A 15,289-nucleotide genomic window follows, 5' to 3' on the forward strand; every position below is an offset into this window, starting at 1 on the left:
GTGTCTATGTCAGCCATGGTCAAACTACGGCCCGCGGGCCGGATCCGGTCCACTTGAAATGAATAAAACTCAAAAACAAAAAGACCGTACCCTTTTATGTAATGATGTTTACTTTGAATTTATATTAGTTCACACAAACACTCCATCCATGCTTTTGTTCCGCCCTCCGGTCCAGTTTAAGAACCCATTCTGGCCCTCGAGTCAAAACGTTTGCCCACCCCTGGTCTATGTGCTTGTCGCACTCTCTCTTTAGTAAAAACTCACTTCTCCAGTTATGGGCAGTGAAGAGTGTAGGGAAGGATATGGGTGTTGGGGTGAGAAATTCCTCAACAAATACCAGTGTCTTCCCAGCCCCTCCATCTCCAAACTTCCAATGGGGGGGGGGGGGGCGGGGGGAGGAGGAAGGGAAGAAATTCAAAATTGTCTCTGCTTCTGAAACTTCACCACTGAAAAGGGGCAACAAAGCTTTTTCTTCTTTGCATTTTGAAGTCGGTTCAGGAAGAAGTCTGGGATCATTTCTGTCCATCTGGCGCCGGCCTCCACGCAGCCAGGCTCCCGCGGGCCGAGGAGGTGATGGGAACGCACAGGAGACCTCAGCCGGCCCACACGCTGAGCACTTTCCAAGCAGCCCTCTTGCCAACTGGGCTTTGGCTTCGCCCGTGCCAGCGACTCTTGCTCACGGCCTGGAAGAGGCGTTTTGGCAGGAAAGGGAATGGCGGGTGAGTCTGCTGTGATGTTGCCATCCTGGCCGGTGGGGGGGCGGGGACCAGGCAGAAAACAAGCACGGGAGTCAGGTAGAGTTCACCTTGCAGGGCGCTCCTCCCCCAGACGCCCACCTCTTGTGGCCCATTGGGCCTGCCTCTCCGCCCCACGCTGCCCACCGCCAGCTGCCGGCTTTATAGTCTCATTTCACAAACATGTGTTGGGCCTGGCACTGTTCTAAGTGCCTCGTGTATGTGAACGGTGTACCACCTGTAGGTTGATATTATTATTAGATCCATTCTACAGATGACAAGACTGAGGCTCAAGTTCAGAAACTTGCCCAAGGCCACACAGCGGGCAGCCAGGCTTCCTGCTGCGGCCTCTGCTCCAGATCCGTCCGTGTGCTCCACCGCATGGAGCTCTTTCCACCTTGAGGTGGACTAGCCCGCATCTGGCCCCTCAGGGCCCACGGTGGTCAAGGACTGGTCAGATCGCCCTCTGCTAATGGGAAGGAGTCAGGAGACAATCTCCAGAAGGGTCTGTACCCAGAGCCTTCCAGAACCGACTCTCTTCCATTTGTCCTTGAAACTCGGAAGCAGGGCTCCCAGGGGGAGATTTTTCTGGCTCCTTTACACCAACACACCTGTGGCTCCCCCACTCGTCCTTCCAGAGAATCCAAGGCAGCCATCTCTCCTTGCTGGTTCTCAGGGCTGCTGGGCTGGTGATGGGGGTGAGGAGGGTTTCTCAGAGCATCTCAGGCCCGAGGTCGGCAGCTGGTCGCGGACAGAGCGTCAGGAAGGCACAGTCTCCCGTGTCCTTGGGTTTCTTGCTGTTGGTCACCAGTAACATTTGCTTCTGAGCCTGAGAAGTAACATTTGCTTCTGAGCCCGAGAAGCAAATATCCTCTGTCTCTCTCTGTCTCTCTCTGTCTCTCTCTGTCTCTCTCTCTCTCTCTCTCTCTCTCTCTCTCTCTCTCTGCTCAGTGGCTGGAGCACAAGGGCACCATGGGCTCCTGCAGGGTGAGGGCAGGGCTCCCCCAGAGGCAGGCCTGCCTCCCTGGCACCCTCACCTGTCCTGACCCGCCCTGGAGCCGCAGCCCCGCCTCCCTGCCATCACCTTCATGGGATGCACTGCAAGGACAGCCACTCGCGGCCCTAGTGTGAGCACTCTCGGGATCTCGAAGGTGTGATTGGCCGGAGGGCTTTGCCTGGTTTTTGACAAGTCAGCTCCCATGGCCTGACTTAGAAGCAAGCCAGGCCTGTGTGAATAGCACAGTCTGGCAGGTTAGATAAAGCTCTCAGAGATGGAGGCAAGTGCTCCCTGGCAGTCAGGGAAGCTGAGAGGTGTGGTGACTGCCTGGGGCCACCAGGGCAGTGGTGCACCCCGCCATCGTCCATCAGATCACAGTCCTAACTGTGCTCCCTCCACATCTGACAAATGTGACTTCAGAGCACAAGGCCAAAGGTCTTTCTGGGGTCAGCTAAACGGGCCACGGGCCATGCTGGTCCAAAGGGCTTTCCGCCGGCAGTGGATGCGAAAGTCAGGCCTGGAGCCTCCAGCCTCCGGGTCTCCTGGCCTCACCCCCCCGCACTGCTCATGAGCTCCAGGTGGACGGCTGGAGAAGAAGCCAAGCAGACGTTTCATTAAACATCCAGATTCCCTCCTTCCCTTCAGCCACCGGCACGATCTGGCATCTGACCCACCCGGTTTGCAGGAGCAAAGCTTTTCTGAATTGTCCCTTTGTTCACAATGAAACAGTGGACGTGTCGACATTTTTCAATGACTCACAGAATAAACGGTGAATTTTTCAGGTGTTCTTGGTCTTGGGCTAATGTGGGGGGGAGAGGGCTGAGGTTTCGTGGAGGAGCCCACGTGCCAGGCCCCGGGCCCGTGTTTACCATTTGCCCCGATTCACAGAGGAGGTCCAAAGAGGGTGAGAAACTGAACCCAAAGTCCCTCCGGCAGGAAGTGGTGGCACCAGGATGTTTGCCTTGCAAGGCTGTGCCCTTTGGGAAAACTAAATCGGGCAACCATGGTGTGAGTCAGCACACCCCTTCTCCAGGGGGCCGATGAGGGGGGATTCTTCCCGCACAGATGAGACTGTGGGATCGATCATTTGCGGAAAATAAACAGGGAGGACAATCGAGGGGCTTTCAACCTCGTGAGCGCAGTTTGGAGATGGAAGACGCGAAGGCAGCTGGGACCCAGCGGATGGGTGTTGTGGAGCAGGAGGACTCCTGCTGGGCGGGGCACCGGGGTGCGGCCAGCCCCCTCCCACCCCACCCCTGTGGAGGTGACCTGAAAGTTTCAGCCTCAGTGAGAGGAGTACAGACAAGACGGTATGTCCAGTCGCCAAACTGGTTGGTCTGGTTTTCCCTAAAATTTCCAGGTGAGCTCAGTGGCCTGGGAATGAAGCAGGCTTCCTCGCTCAGCAGGGACCAGGCCAAGGAGATGAGCCCCCGTCAGAGCTGGTCCTCGCGGGGCCCTCGCTGAAGTCTCCTCCGCCTCTTCCCCGTTTCCCCTCGTTCCTTCCTGAGCACAGAGTCTCGGATCTACAGCGTCACTCCTGCCTTCACCTCACTTCCTATCTGAGCTACTCCTTCCAGGCTCCTGAGCCCAGGGCCCTGGCCCCAGGCCCCCACGTGGTTTCCAGGCTCACGGGGGCTCCGTGTCTGCTGAGCCTACCATGGCCAAGTCCACCCCGGGGCCCTGTGGTAGTGGGAGAGGGGCTCTGAGGCACTGGGGTGGACAAGACATCACGTGCGGTCACTGTCCAGTAAAAAGGGCCATATGATTGAGATCAGTTCGATACCAGTGCTTCAAATAGGATATGGGTGACTATGATTTTCTTAAATCACCAACTCACGTGGCTGCTCTCATTCATGCTTCCTGAAAGGTGTCCAGAAAGGCCCCTTTTGCCCAGGCCCGGAGCCCAGTCCAGCCAGACCACTTCTGCCACGTTAGGGGCAGCAGCTCCACCCCCAGCTCCACCCCAGGGACAGTGGAGCCACCTGAGACTGCGCCTATGTATTAGCTTCCGTGGCACAAAATGGCGAAAAGAGTGTGAAATGCTAGTGAGAGGCGTGTGCTGTAGCGAATGGGGTCATAGGCCTTCGGAGGCGGGCAGTGGACAGAGCCTTCCAGAATGGTCGCGTGTGGAGACCAGAGAGGGACCATGTGCAGGGTGCTTGCTTTTTGTCTTGTATCTACATCAGAAACCATAATTGTAGGAAAGCATTGAGATCCATACTAGACAAAGTCAGAAAATCTAAAATGGAATTCCAGCTCTGCTATCTGTGAGTGTTTGAGACTCCAAACACATCACTTGGTATTCAGAAGCCACAGTTTCTCAACAAGTAAACTAGAGATAATAATTCTTGCTGCCCCTCTCTTGCAGCATTGCTGAGATGATCCAATTATATTGTGAATTAAATACGTTTTTTAAAAAATAGAAAGCACTTTAAAAATGCAAGGTATTTATTCTTGCCCTGCAGTGAGGGAAGATGAGAGTAATTAGTGTTTTTATATTCACATTCTCCTCCTAGACTTTGTGACAGTGAAGACGTGGTGTAGATTATATAAACCCCTAAAAGCTTTATTGTATATTGATCAACAACAACAAAAAATCTTTTTTAAAACGTGTAAAAATGTTTATTAAAACCTAATAAATGCATCTTTAGAAAAGTAATCCAGGGGCTTCCCATTTTCACGTGGCTGTTGGGAGGAGCAAGAACCTCATGGAACTGTGACCTCCCTGGAACTCTGAAAAGCCATTCGCGTCAGCTATTGCTGTGGTCATTGGTGGTGCAAGCCCAGAGGCAGCAACGAGCCTGTCTTGAGTGCCACAGACAGAGGGAGGTAACACACCGGAAGCTGCGGAGAGAGGTGTGGGTGGGACAGGGGGCTGGATGATAAGCATGAGGGGGAAGAAGGTGGAAAAGAAAGAAGGGGGACAGAGTGCCTAGAGGTTCCTTCGGTGGGAGAGGGAGCCTCCTGGCCCCTAATGGATACCCTCATCCTTTCTCAAATGACTAGACTCTGGTCACACCTGAGCAGGGGACCTCCCTTGGGCAGAGGACAGAAACATCGGGAGCCCTGGGTCCAGAGAAGGTCGGGAACAGAACTGGTCCTGAGACACCTGCCCTGCCTCAGGTGCACTGTCCAGGCGGTAGGTCAACGTCCTGAAACCAGGGCCTTGTCCACCTTCCTTCCGGATCTTTGAGACCACAGCTGCCCAAACTCGTCATCCTTCTCATGGTGGTTTTTGACATGGATGATCCAACTCGGCTGGCTGGAGTGTCACCTTGACATCCTAGAGCGCCCACCAGGAGAGCATGGTGAAGCGGGTGACACCTGAGGGGGCTGCTGGGACAGTGGACACGTACCCCAGGAGCTGATGGCTTTTGGACGTATTCCTGGGGATGAGGGCAGCACGGGCTCCCAAGGGGACTGTCTACGGAAAGCTCCCTCCTTCTCACCAGTGGTCGTGCTGAGCAGGGAGGCTAAAGCTTCTCACAGCAAAAGACCAATGGATCATGAATCTAATTAGAACGATGAAACTGGTACTTCCCCGTGGCTGGGAGCGATGAGGCCTCCGGGAGCTGGATGTGGACAGACCAGCTGAGGGTCCTCATTCCCATGGACCTGCTAGGAATGGTGCCCAGAGGCTGTCAGGCCCCAGTGGGCTCCACCCTGAGCAGGGTCTGGAAGCCGGGCTCCTGCAGGCTCAGGTGGCGCAGGTGGCTCTGTGCACACCTGTCAGGGAGGAACTGGGTGAGTCACTGTTTGGGAAGGAAAGAAAACAAGCAGCTTAGTCAGACAAGTGGAATATGGTTTCTACTCAACTTTCTTCTCCGGGTTTCACACGCCTGGGCCACTTGCTTCTGGGAATTTACCCACGTGCCTGGAAATACCCCCTCTCTGCGGTTCCTTGAAAACAAAGACTGGAAACATAAGAAAATCCTTTCATTAACACTCCCCTCTCCCCCAAATATTCTAGCCTAACCAGGAAAAGAGGTTGCTTCAAGGGGAGGAAGAAGCCATAGCATAGTTTTCAATCACCCTCTGCATGATGATTCTGCCAGTGGAAGGAGGGGCCCTGGGGCAGGTGAGCATTTGCCACAAATGAGATTTCCCAAGATGCACCTGCTCAAAAACCGGCCCAGTGTTACGTGAGTGATTGCTAGCCCTGTCCACATCTCCGAAAGTGGACTGCAGACAAGAGAGTCTGAATACCCAGGGGGCACTATATAAAGGATATGATTATCTAACCACCAAGCTGTACCCCTGAAACCAATCATATATAGTAAAGAGGTAATACGCAAATTGACCGTCATGTCCTCGCACAAGATGGCCACCTCCATGTGGTCACAAGATGGCCACCACAAGATGGCCAGCAGGGGAGAGCAATTAGGGGTGACCATGCCAGCAGGGGAGGGAAGTTGGGGGTGACCAGGCCTGCAGGGGAGGGCAGTTGGGGGCAATCGGGCCAGCAGGGTAGCAGTTAGGCATCGATCAGGCTGGTAGGGGAGTGGTTAGGGGGTGATCAGGCTGGCAGGCAGAAGCGGTTAGGGGCAATCAGGTAGGCAGGCAGGCGAGCTGTTGGGAGCCAGCAGTCCCAAATTGTGAAAGGCATGTCCGATTGCCGGTTTAGGCCTGATCCCGGCAGTCAGACATCCCCCAAAGGGTCCCAGATTGGAGAGAGTACAGGCTGGGCTGAGGGACACCCGTCCCCCAGTGCACGAATTTCATGCACCAGGCCTCTAGTCCAAAATAAAATTGAAAGAAAACAAAAGGTCTTGCTGATTCCTTGAGCCCTGGAGACCTGCTACAGAGAAGGTGCCATTGCTGGGTGACCACAGTCAGACTGGTGGCTCTTCGGAACCTGCATCAATTAAGTGATTGGGACAGGAGAGAATATTGGCAGGTAAAGTGTGGTCCAAAGTTCATAAACTCCTCTGATGAGTAGATTCATCTTGGGTGAACAAACACGATTCATTTTCTCTGCACACAAGGCATCTTGTGCGCATTCAGGGTAGGGCTACTATTGTAGAAAGGGGTGTTGGGAGAGACATATCAGTGAGGGTAGAGACTGAACCCCCTCTGCAGGGTAAATGGCACAACTTGTAGGTTACTATCCCCGCCCCCTGAGAATAGCAACCCTTCCACCTCCCATGTTCCAAACCATGAGTCCAAGTGCCCAGAGAGGGTCCTAGCCCATTTCTGCTGACGTTTTGGGGAGAATTGCTTTATATTCATTCCAGAGACGCAGGCCTCAGGTCCAGTACTGGGCAGGGCCAGGTGGGACCTGCACCAACTCACTGAGAGCAGATACCAAGTGGCTGATGACTTACAATCATCCTCAGATCATCTGTTCCTCTGTGTGTATGTGTATGTGTCTGTGGGGTGTGTTTTGTGTCTATAGTGGGATGTGTGTGTGGTGTGTGTGTGCTGTGGTGTGTGTGATGCACGTGTGTGGTGTGTGTGGTGTATATGGTGTTGGTGGTGTGTGTATGGCACAGTATTTGTGTGTTATGCACGTCATGTGTGTGCTGCTGTATGTGTGGTGTGTGTGTTATACACCTGTGTGTGGTGTATGTCTGTGGCATGTGTCCGTGGTGTGCATATGTGTGTTATTTATGCATGTGTGGTATGGTGTGTGTTATGCACGTGTGTGTAGTGTGGGTGGTGTGTGTCTGTGGTGTGTGTGTGCATGTGCATGTGACATGGAGGAGGCAGGGGAGGCTGCGGACTGGGCTGGTTGGGCACTGGGACTGGGTAGTGCTTCTCGAACAGCAGGCAGGACAGAGCCTGTCTGAGCTGCTGTCAGAAAGGCCCCAGCTCCTTCCAGCAACCAGACCCAGAGGCCCAGGCTGTGAGGCCAGGGCAGGACCTGGGGAGGAGCAGCAGTAACTGGTCTGCTCACATTAACTCAAAGAATACGACTTTTGTCAAAGGCATTTTAGCACAAAAGTGCCTAAGTAGGGAATCAGCATAGACTATGGGAAATAAATGGACTTAGAAGAATCCTGCCTCAGAAAAGTGTCCAGCAGCGCTGTGTCCTGGCTTTATAGGAGCGTGTCAAGGGGGACTTCCATACCTCCTACGTCTTACTGGCAAAATGATGAAAACTTGTATCATTGATCTTTGCCAAGAATTGCAATTCTTCGTGCCCACTCACCTGAGAACGGCTTAAAACCCTATACCACTATTGCTCATGAAAGTTTGACTTACTAGCATTTTCTTCTGCAGAAAAAAACAAGATTTCTGTGTCCTCAGCTTGTCCCTCCAGCCTCCCCTCCACAGACTTCTTCTCCTCACGGCCCGGTGTGTCCACACCTGTGGGGCCCAAACCCAACGGGGAAGCAGTGCAGCCTCCCCCGCCCCAGACAACGTCGCTGGGCTCTAGAGTGGCCAGAGGGCCGAGTAGACCTCAGAGCATGCGCAGTGGCAGGAACCACAGCAGCCAAGAGAACATTTAAGGGCTTTCCGGCCTGTAGGACATGCTGGGCTCTAGGGAAGAAGAGGGGCCCTGGGAGCAATCTTGGGGCCCCTGCGATTCCTTCCTTCCTTCACAAATATGCACAGAGCACCTAGCATGAAGCTCTGTTGAGGCATCTGGGATGTCAGTAGAGAAAACAGGTGCAGCTGCTGCCCACCTGGGGTTGTGTGGCTGTGGGAGGGAGCCGTGCAGGGAGACAGAAGAGTGACCAGCATGCGTGAGTCATTTGTCTGATTCATTTGTATGATTTGTTATGAAGCGATAAGCACTGTGGAGGGAAAGAAAGAGAATGAAGAAGGGAAGGAAGGAGGAAAGGAGGGAGAGAGGGAGGCAGGGAAGGAGGGAGGGAGAGAGTTTGGTTAGAAGATGAAACCGTAGGGGGGTGGGGGGGTCAGGGAGCGCCTGGGCAGGGTGGGGAGCAAGGGGGCTGGTGTGATTGCCAATAGACAGGAGTAACCTCTGAGCAAAGCTCCCAGGAAGTGAGGAGACCCGCTAGGAGGCCAGGGCAGGTGGGAGATGGCAGGTCGGACCAGGTGGTGGCAGAGGAATAAGAAATGGGTGGTCAGTTTCTGGTAAATTGGAAGGTAGAGCCGTCTGATTCCTGATGCTTGGATGTGGGGTGTGAGGGCAATGAGCGTCCAGGTTCTCTTGAATTTGTGGAAGGATGAGTGGAGGAGACTGGCAGGGAGAGGGTGAGGGGAGCAGGGACTGAAGCAGAAATTCCAGTGGGTCCTGTTGAACTCGGGATGTCTATTAGACACCCCACTGGACTGTCCGGGAGGCAGAGGCTAGAGTGGTAGGGCTGGGAGTTGAGGGGCTGAGCTGCAACTCTAAACTGACACGATATTTCAAGCCACGGTTCTGGGTGAGGCCCCACAGGGCACAGGAGGGGCCAGGACTGCACCTGGCACCTCCAACTTAAGGGGTTGAGGAGGGGAGAACCAGAACGACAGAGGACAGAGGAAATCCAGGAGAGGGGGTGGGGAAATTGGGGTGGGGTTGGGGGGTGGAGGGAATGAAGGGGAATGGGCAGCCCTGGAGCAAATGCTGACGAGGACGCAGGTCAGATGGACATGCGAACTCACCAACTCCGTCCTGGGGCTCAGAGCCACCGACTCTTCATACCCTTGGTTGTCCTTCCTGGGCTGTGAGGCTCATCCCCAGGGTTCACACTTGGTTTCCATCAAGGGACCCCATCAAGTTCAATGCCCAACGTGGTGACAACAGGGAGTCAAGGATATGAGCTTATTTATTTAGCCTCGAGCTTCCAGTACAAAGCGGCCAGCCCAAGGTTATCACAGAGAGTTAGAAAAATAAAAGCACTGCGGCCATCACGTTCCCACACAGCGCAAAAGGCAAGGTCACCACCAGTCGCCACCTGCACAGACATCGCCAGCCTTCCAGCCGCTAAGGCGAGGGTGCTTCCACTCCTCGGGGGCGCGGCATTGCTGTTCTGAACCCTCACAGACTATGGATCCACTGGAGCACTTTCTTTCAAAACCAAATAAAAGAAAACAATCTAAGGGTATTGATCAAGGAAAAGCCTAAATAAACCCGTTGCCCTCCAAATCACCCTGACGTTGCCCCCCAAATCACCCTGGGTCCAGCCCCTCCTCCCCCTACTGCGGGCAAGCTCCTCAACTTCGCTGGGTGTCTGGTGCCCTCGTGTAAACGGGGATGACCATGCCCACTGCCCGCCGTGCTCAAGGATTAAGTGAGATACAGTGTGTGAGAGCCTGGCATATGGCGGCTGATAAACAGTAACCCTGATAAGAGTTATCATTATAACTGTCAGGCTTTAAACATACTTCCCCAGAAGATAAATTTCTACCAGAGATCCTCTAACCCCCCACAAAGCCCCAAGTCCACTCCTGACATTGCTGGGTCTGCCCTGCCCCCAACCCAAACCCCCACTGTCCCCAGGGACCCCTAAGGGAGGACCACCCAGAGGAAAGCAGCTGGTACCGGGCCTGTGGGAGGGGCCCCTCAGCTGGCAGGAAGGCCCTTTGCGGGTGCGTGGCTGGCTGAGGGGCCACGGCGTGAGGTGCTGGCGTGAGTCACACCCCACGCCTGCAGTCGGAACTAACCGTTGCCATCCGCTGTGCACACAGTCCGGCACCCGTGACCTTCCTTGTCAGGTTCTTTCCTGTTGGCTCTGGACTTGGCCCCCACCCACCTGAAGGGGAGACGCCCAAACCCAACAGAAAGAGCAAGCAAACTCCAGCCTCCAAACCCAACCCAACCCAACCGTGGTCAGCCAGGCTGCACCTGCACAGCTCGCCCCAGCACAGGGCACCCCGCCGGCCTCCCCCCACACCCCTCCGTCCTCAGGGAAGTCTCTCACTCCACAGGACCCCGGGGGACACGGGTTTGTCACCAGGCAGGGAAGGTCAATATTTCAAACCCAACATGGAACATCGAAAGGGTTTCTGGTAAGTTTCTATAATGGCCTAACTGAAGTCCTCGGCTTTTAAAATTAAAAAAAAATATATAGGTTGAGCCTATATTTTCCTATCACCATCGATAATAATAATTATTAATTAATTAAAGTAATAGCTAGTAACTATTAAGCACTTAAAATGTGCCAGCTCTCTGTGAGGTGATTGGCCTATGTTATGTGTTAATTTCACAATATCCAACGAAAGGCACTTTATCTCCCATTTTACAGATGAGGAGGCTGAGGCCCTGTGAAGAGGCAGAACAGTAGGTGAATCCGGGGTCAGGATTCAGACTTTGTGATGGGATGGGGTGTCTCCCCTCCCTCTCCAAATTCCCCTCCCCCCAACCCCCCCTCCCCCCAACCCCCCCTCCCCCCGCCCCAACTCCATCATGCTGACGCTGACCCTTTCCCCTCATTCCCACCCTCCCGCCTGAACTTGGTGAAATAACCTGGAAATTTGGTTCTCCATGGGTCTGTGGTCTTGTGTTTTGACATCACGCCTCCTGTTTCAAGAATCCTTTCTTAGCTCGGCTGGGGTGGCTCAGCAGCTGAGCATTGACCCAGGAACCATGGGATCACAGGTTCCATTACCTCCTGGTCAGGGCACATGCCTGAGTTGCAGGCATGATCCCCAGTGGGGGTTATGTAGGAGACAGCCAATCAATGATCCTTCCTCATCGATGTTTCTATCTTTCTATCCCTCTCTCCAAAAATCAATCAAATGTTTTTAAAAATACTTTTTTAAAAAAACAATCTTTTCTTAAAATTGTATGAAGTCTCCCAGTCATATTACCAACAGCTGTTCAGGTTCAATTCTGAGTTTTATTCGTATCATTGGTCTCTGTCTTATGAAGGGCACCTTCCTCTCCTTGAATTCCTCCTGATTCCCTTTTCCAATCGGCTGGAGTATTTCATGCATCAGGTCTTCATGAGAAATGGCACGTTTCTGTACGCCACGCTTTCCTCTCTCTGTCCCACAGGAAAGGCGAGGTTTTAACGTGGCCCCACTGTTCTGCTGACTCTGTGTCTTCTTCTAGGGACACCCCCAGACGGACACACATTTAATTTTTTTTCCTCTTTATCCTTGGAATCCCTAAGTGCCTTTTAAAATCATTCCACCCAGCATTGGGGAAGCCTTTTTTAAAAATATGTTTTTATTTATTTCAGAGAGGCAGGGAGATGGAGAGAGAGAGAAACATCAATGGCAAGAGAGAGCCATTGATTGCCTGCCTTCTGCACACCCCACACTGGGGATCGAGCCCACAACCTGGGCATGTGCCCTGACTGAGAATCGAACCAGTGACCTCCTGGTTCATGGGTTGACGCTCAACCACTGAGCCATGCCAGCTGGGTGGGGAGCATTTTTGACTTTAGCTCAAGGAAAACATCCTGTGTCTTTGATCATTGCTTCACCGCCACCGTGTCCGTTCTCCCTTCCTGGAACCTGTGACATGAAAACAAAAAGGACCTCTTGATTTTCCTTCTTCATAAATAGTCCCTGTGGTCCCCACCTGTTTGCCTTTTCGCTCCGGGGTGGCCACACTTCCTTGAACTGCTTTGGGCTTAATTCATTGCGCCAGAGCTCAGCTCTATCCCACCATCTACGGCCTCTACTGTTTTTCTTTTATTCTCCAAAATAATGTTTTATCTTCAAGACATCTTTTTTGAATCCCAATTGCTCATATTTTAACAGCAAAAGCTCTCATTTCCTTCCTTTAATAGCTCCTGAAATTTTCCTCAGGGAACGCATACTGGAACGATATGTTAGGTCCTCCATGTCTTGTGGCCCCGTGTCTGGGGACCTCTCATTGTCTGCACGGATGTGTAGGTCAAAGCTAAAACTGATGGATTTGGTAGCTAGTGTGGCTCTCTCTGCAAGCAGCCTAGGGGAGTCTTTGGGAGAGAGTAGAGAATGGAATTGGGGGTGGGGGTCAGCGGACATGCTTGCTCTGGGGATGGGGCAGAGGATGGGGGGCAGGAGGGCTGGCTAAGAAGCAGCTCCCAGGGGCTGGCTGTACGTTTGAGCCAGGTGGGCGGCGATGGGCCCTTTAGTCTGCAGGCAAAGGCTGAGGGGTGACTGTGGAGAATTCCTGGGTTTTTGATGAGTTTCCCATATCTGTTCCAGGCTTGTCCACCCACACTCCCAGCCTCTCTGCTGGCGGGATTTGGGGATGTCCCTGAAGGCCAAGGGAAAGGCCAGAGAAGCTCATACACAGCAGAGGCCAGGCATGCATGGGCCCTCCATTGCTGCCTGGGACCCTCCCCCGCCTTCTTTATTATGGCACCCGAAGGGCACTGCAGCGCTGCCCTCACCCCCGGGGTCCCTGCTGAGGGCCTTGCCAGACGGAGAATGTCCCTCGCTTCATAGCAGGCAGCCCCTGGGTACAATCGGAGGTCAAGGGCCACGCTGGCTGCTTTATACACAGCAAGGACCCTGCCTGATTATCTGTCTCTTGAGGTCCCTTGCTTTCCCCTACCCTGACCCCCAACGGGAGACCCACCAGGGCGACTCAGCTGCACCCTGAGCTCGGGCGGGCTCTGTGCCCTGAGCTTGATGGGAGGTGGTTTCGGTGGCCCAGGCTGCTTCTCTCTCCAGGGAGATGAAGCTGACCTGATGGAACTGGGCCCCACAGGAGTTCTGAATCCCCACTGAGCCCAGGGATGCCCTGGGAGGGGTTGTGACGATGCAGCTTCCACCTGTCCCCAGTGCAGCCTGGCTTGCATTTTCTCCGGCTTTTGTTTCCTTATTGTTCTCCTTCATTCCTTCCCTCCTTCACTCTTTTGCTTCCTCCTCCTCCAACAAACAGGTAAATCCACACAAAGGACGGTTCTGTCCCCAAATGGCGCCCCTCAAAGCAGGTACTTCTGCAGGCACACCTCGAATCTAGCCTCCGCCAGACTCGCAGCAGGGAAGGGACGCGCTGGAGACTTTCAGACGGTGACCAGAACGCATCCCGCACTTGGCAGAAGACGCCTGTGCAGCCAGCGACCCACTTCTGGTCTCGCCACTGCCCGCACTGCCATTAATATTAATTAATCATGACAATGGGAACGAGAACTGTGAACTCCAGAAGAATACGAGATACGGGAACAGGCGTCCACTTGCTCCCTGGGCTCCTCGCCGGTGTCTCCCAGCCTCCTCGCCCGTGTCTTCCCCAGGAACGCAACGAGGAAGACAGAAGAGTGAGGTCACGGCGGGAAAAGAGGACGGTGGAACTGTTACCAGTGAGATGATGGGACCTCAGGTCTTGTCTTCTTGAAGGAAAGGTTTCAATCAGTAGACAACGTGCAGCAAAGCAAGCAAGAATTCCTTGGCCAAAGCAAAACCACACTCAGGACAGCGAAACAGGGAAGGGCGTAGAAGCAGCCGCAGGAGAGCCTGGGCTGGGCTGCTTTGGCTCACTGGGAGGTCAGAGAAAAGGGGGCCTCAGACAGGCTCAGGGGGTTAGCCTGGGACGCACTGCTGCTGTCCATTGCTCCCCTGGTTGCAAGCCTCATGGGGCCCCTTAGAGGGAAGAAAGGGGGAGGGAATGGCACAGGCGTGCTCCCCTAAGGAAGAGTGCTCACTGGGGCCTGTCATGAGTGTATTGCTCGCTCTCTTGCAGGCGGGAATCTCAGGGCAGGTCTCAGGGGAGGGTTTCAATAGAATGCTCTTTCAGGGTCCTGGTCTCACTGATTGGCCAGTGTCAGGGCAGGGGGTCCTTAGTCAATGCAGCCGGTTCTGAGGCAGCCATGGTGTCACTTGTCTGGTTTTACTGCTTTTCTGGGCCTGGAGCTGACATACAAGTGAGGCCTAGATGCTGTCTTTAGGGAGGAAAGGTCAGGGGAGGAAAGGCCACCCTGGGGGCCAGGTCCTTGTTTCCCCCCTTGTAAGCACCCAGGGCTTTCTGCCCGCAGCCCATCATCGTACTTGCTCTGCTCACGTCTGTCTAACTGCCTATAGCCGAACCAGGCCCTGGAATGGGGTAAAGAGGGAGGACGACATGCAGATCAGCACCCCCAAATGCCAGATATACATCCCCAGTGGCCAGGTCTGTTACCTGAGCAATATGGATACGGAGATGCTGTCCTGGCCCATTGAGCATGGGGAATTCACATAAGCACGAACATTCCAAAGGCATGGAGGCAACATTGCGTATGTATGACATTTTGGGCAAAGGAGACATGTTGGGAGGGAGCAGGGTCTTAGGTTTCAGAAGTGAAACGGGGGATTTACAGGTAGTTGAGGAAGAGCAGAGCACACGTGGCAGGAAAATTCCTGTCGGGCAACCCAGATACAATGGGACACAGGTGTGGGGTGGGCCGCAGGCTCTGCTTGTAGTCTTCCTGTCAAGTCCAGTGCTGAGGTGATTATGCTAAGGTTCCCATCCTGAAGCAGGTATTTCTACCTGAACCTCTTGGGCAGGAAAGGGGGAGGGTCAAGATTCTTTCTGAGTCTTGTTTCTTTCATAAATACAAATATAAATATAAATATAAATATAAATATAAATATAAATATATATAATCTTGTTTCATCTTTCACTTCTCTTATTTTTAAAACTGATTTGTTATTGATTTTTTAGAGAGAGAGAAACATCAATGAGAGAGAAAAACATCAGTGTTTCGAATCCACAACCTGGGTATGTGCAATGGGGAATGGAGCCCAC

This window comes from Myotis nattereri (genome assembly GCF_964212035.1).
Source record: "Myotis nattereri genome assembly, chromosome: 3".
NCBI lineage: Eukaryota > Metazoa > Chordata > Mammalia > Chiroptera > Vespertilionidae > Myotis > Myotis nattereri.